The 4844-nt window shown below is 41.7% G+C and overlaps 1 non-coding gene across 1 annotated transcript; it reads right to left on the reverse strand.

The window, feature by feature from the left end:
• Positions 1-3528: 3528 nt before the first annotated feature.
• Positions 3529-3600, reverse strand: trnag-ucc (transfer RNA glycine (anticodon UCC)). The gene has a single exon. It is a non-coding gene; the product is annotated as a tRNA-Gly (tRNA).
• Between the last annotated feature and the right edge of the window lie 1244 nt (positions 3601-4844).

Raw genomic sequence — 4844 nt, forward strand, 5'->3', positions numbered from 1 at the left:
AAATAAATAAATAATGGAAAACCCACAGTACACAAGTGGGAAACAGTAATTTAATAAATAATACCATTAGTTTAAAATCAAAATAAAACAATGCAAAAAGCCCCACTACAGATGATTAAAACAACCACAAAAACATGGGAGAGCCTCCTATTGGCCCATTCAAACAGAGTCCCGCCCCCTATATTATAAAAAGGGACAGTTGAGGAGGCAAAAGCTCACTCACTGCTTCCAGCTCTTTGAGAGAAAGCCTTTAAACAATACTCATATTCTTTTGATCCTCAATCTATTCGGTCAATTAATTTCAAATCATAACAAGCCTGCCTGAAGAAGGTTCCAGGAGAACCGAAACGTTGCAACGGCTTGATAATTTTTCCTCACACCAGAAAAATACAATTGATAACAAAGTATATAGTACAAATTAAGCCCTATTAACCGGGAAAATAGCAGATATTCAATATAAATTAAGCCCTAGTAAGGGCTTGTTAATTTTACTTCACACCAGAATTCAAGGAAAGTGATTCCACTGATTCATGTGAAAAAAATCACTCACAATACAATTGGTGACAAAGTACAGAATACAAATTAAACCCTATTAACCGGGAAATAACAGATATTCAATGCAAATTAAGCCCTAGTAACGGCTTGTAAATTTTTCCTCACCACAGAATTCAAGGAAAGTGATTCCACTGATTCATGTGAAAAAAATCCCTCACAATACAATTGGTAACAAAGTATAGAATAGGAATTAAGCCCTATTAACCGGGAAAATAGCAGGTATCGAATACAAATTAACCCCTACTTCCTGGAAAATCAAAAAGCACATAATAAAAATTAAGCCCTATCGACCTTAAATAAAAATTCCTAAAAATACACTCGATAATATAGTATATAATACAAATTAAGCCCTACTTCCCTGACACTTCAAAGGGACCTAACACAAATTGAGCCCCATTTTCCTGAAAATAAAAAAGTACACGATACTAATTAAGATCCTACGTACCCGATACCACAAAAAAACATAAAAAAATAAGCCGACTTACCTGATTCCATTCTCCCCAGGAATACTCTCACAACTAAAACACGGAAAAAAGGTCCAACTTCATTCATTTAGCTCTACAATCAGTCTACGAACACACACATACATTAAAAAGGATAAGACTTTTAAACCATGGTTTGGCCAGAGAAAGACGGTTGGACTATAGTCACACGCGGACGCAAATGTGCCGTCCAGAGCATGGCTCGGCCTAGGCCCCGTTCCCACCGCGACATAGAGCACCGTGCACAGGGGGAAAGAGTGCTCTCCTATACGGAGATGGTCAAATACGGAGGCCGTAGGAGCACAGCCCCTACTCACTATCATGACTTTGATCATCAGCCTGACAGGTGAAGAGTAATGATGCGCTTGTCACGAGGTTGCGATTTGTAATTTCCCACCTCCAAGCAGGAAAACGCAAAGCAAACGCACCCTCAACTTGAAATCGCCATTCGTCAACAGTGGGAAGTCTTCTCATCTACCAGTTCCTTCCCTGTTCATCGAGTGACGTCGAGTCGGCATGACGGATTCAGAACTCACAAAGTGGCACTTACCTCGGTGGTTATTTGCTTTAGATCAGGGTTGTCCAGTCTTCTCCAGAATGGGCCAGTGTGGTTGCAGGTTGTCATTCTAACCAAGCAGAAGCCACACTTTAGTCTATTGAAAGCCAAGATCAGCGGAGCCAACAATTGGAATCAGGTGTGGCTCCTGCTAGATTGGAATGAAAAGCTGAAGATTGGAATACGCTGCTTAAGACCAATCAGCATATAGACATATTTGCTTATTAAATATAAAACATTGACTATATAGATGGCTGATTGCGGAAAATGTACACCTCTCATCACAGTTTGCAGGCTAGCTTGTCGCTAACAAAAGACAGACACGGAGAGACGGCATTTTCTAACATTTTCGCCCCTGTTGACGGGTCTAACGTGCCCTGTTGGATAATGCTGTGTTTACAAACAGCAAAGAAGCACTAAGAATTCAAGTGGGAAGCAGAAAGAGTTGTGGGAGGCCTGCAGAGAAGCCTATGGCACATTCTGTTGACCCATTTACTTTCAGGTAGGTGATTCCTTCCTTTTGTGCCAACTACCATAAAGTAGCTCCAGAAGCTCCGAGTTACAATCCGTGCATTGGCCAGGAATCAAACGCAGGTCAACTACTTGGAAGGCAGCTATGCTCACCTCTGTACCACCAATGCCATGCTAGGCAATTCAACTCTGCTGAACAAAAGTTTAAGTATGTGCTCTTCTCATCAGCAGACCATAGGCAAGAGCCGAAGCGCAGCTCTGTCATGGTTTCTGTAGTGTGGTGGTTATCACGTTTGCCTAACCCTCATCACTGTAGGATCAGGTCCTCCAGGAACAGCCGGAAAGCAACACCTTGGACAGAGCAGATTTCCTTCTTTTGTGCTTTTGAAGCAAAGCAGTTAACATTTGCTTACAAAATGAAAGGGAGTCTCTGGTTTTCCACAGAAAATGGAAGCCTGGCTCTTTCGTTGCTCAATAAGACTCTGTGCGTGACTGGAAAATTTTCCATAAAGTACTGGTCGCCAAGTTCACCTATCAGCAAGAGGTCTACGCCCGAAAAAGGCTGGGAGCGGTTTCCCTTCCATTGAGCTTTTGTAGCAAGGCAGATAACAGCTGCTTGCAAAATCACGGGCAGTCTCTGCTTTTCCACTGAATGTGGAAGCCTGGCTCTTTCCTTCATCAAGAAGACAAGAGTAATGATGCGCTTGACAAGAGGTTGCCACTTGTAATTCCCCACCTCCAAGCGGGAAAACGCAATGCAAACGCACGCTCAACTTGAAATCGCCATTCGTCAACAGTGGGAAGTCTTCTCATCTACCAGTTCCTTCCCTGTTCACCGAGTGACGTCGAGTCGGCATGACGGATTCAGAACTCACAAAGTGGCACTTACCTCGGTCTTTATTTGCTTTAGATCAGGGTTGTCCAGTCTTCTCCAGAATGGGCCAGTGTGGTTGCAGGTTGTCATTCTAACCAAGCAGAAGCCGCACTTTAGTCTATTGAAAGCCAAGATCAGCAGATCCAACAATTGGAATCAGGTGTGGCTCCTGCTAGATTGGAACGAAAAGCTGAAGATTGGACAACGCTGCTTGAGACCAATCAGCATATAGACATATTTGCTTATTAAATATAAAACATTGACTATATAGATGGCTGATTGTGGAAAATGTACACCTCTCATCACAGTTTGCATGCTAGCTTGTCGCTAACAAAAGACAGACACGGAGAGACGGCATTTTCTAACATTTTCGCCCCTGTTCACGGGTCAAACGTGCCCTGTTGGATAATGCTGTGTTTACAAACAGCAAAGAAGCACTAAGAATTCATGTTGGAAGCAGAAAGAGTTGTGGGAGGCCTGCAGAGAACCCTATGGCACATTCTCTTGACCCATTTATTTTTAGATAGGTGATTCCTTCTTTTTGTGCCAACTAGCATAAAGCAGCTCCAGAGGCTCCGAGTTAGAATCCGTGCATTGGCCGGGAATTGAACCCGGGTCAACTGTTTGGAAGGCAGCTATGCTCACCTCTATACCACCAATGCCATGCTAGGTTCTGATCTTGACCCGTCTCAATTGTCCAACTATAGACCAATATCAAATCTCCCCTTCATCTCTAAGATTTTAGAAAAGGTTGTATCAAAGCAGTTATGCTCGTACTTAGATAGGAATAACATTCATGAAATATATCAGTCAGGATTTAGACCTCATCATAGCACAGAGACAGCGTTAGTTAAAGTAGTAAATGACCTTCTACTGACTTACGATCAGGGTTGTGTCTCGCTGCTTGTGTTACTCGACCTTAGTGCAGCTTTTGATACTATAGATCACACTATTCTCCTTGATAGATTAGAAAATGTTGTTGGTATTAAGGGAACAGTCCTCTCCTGGCTCAGGTCTTATCTCACCGATCGTTATCAGTTCGTAGATGTAAATGGTGAATTCTCGCGTACTGAGGTTACTTTTGGAGTTCCACAGGGTTCTGTTTTAGGCCCACTGCTCTTTACTTTATATATGCTACCCCTAGGTCAAATTATTCGTAAACATGGAATTAGCTTCCACTGTTATGCTGATGATACACAGTTGTATGTTTCAGCGAAGCCAGAGGACAGACATAAGCTTAGTAATGTTGAGGATTGTGTAAAGGACATTAGACATTGGATGTTAATTAACTTCCTTCTGCTTAATTCTGATAAAACAGAAATACTTTTATTAGGCCCACGTGTAACTAGAAGTATTCTTTCTGATCACATGGTTACTCTGGATGGTCTTTCTGTTTCATCATGTGCAGCAGTTAAAGACCTTGGAGTGATTATTGACTCCAGCCTATCATTTGATGCTCATGTAGATAATATTACTAGGATAGCCTTCTTTCATCTCAGAAATATTTCTAAAATAAGAAACATATTGTCACTACATGATGCGGAAATACTAGTTCATGCATTCGTCACCTCTAGATTAGATTATTGTAATGCCATACTGTCTGGATGTTCCAGTAGGAATATAAATAAGCTCCAATTAGTCCAGAATGCAGCTGCTAGAGTCCTAACTAGAACTAGAAGATACGACCATATCACACCGGTATTATCAATACTGCATTGGCTCCCAGTAAAATCTCGCATTAATTATAAAATACTCTTATTAACCTATAAAGCACTAAATGGTCTCGCGCCACAATATCTAAGCGACCTTTTGGTTTTATATGATCCGCCACGCCTACTTAGATCAAAAGATGCAGGCTATCTGACGGTACCTCGAATAGTGAAGGCTACAGCAGGGGGAAGAGCTT

The sequence above is a fragment of the Ictalurus punctatus genome, unplaced genomic scaffold (assembly GCF_001660625.3).
Source record: "Ictalurus punctatus breed USDA103 unplaced genomic scaffold, Coco_2.0 tig00163696, whole genome shotgun sequence".
Lineage (NCBI taxonomy): Eukaryota > Metazoa > Chordata > Actinopteri > Siluriformes > Ictaluridae > Ictalurus > Ictalurus punctatus.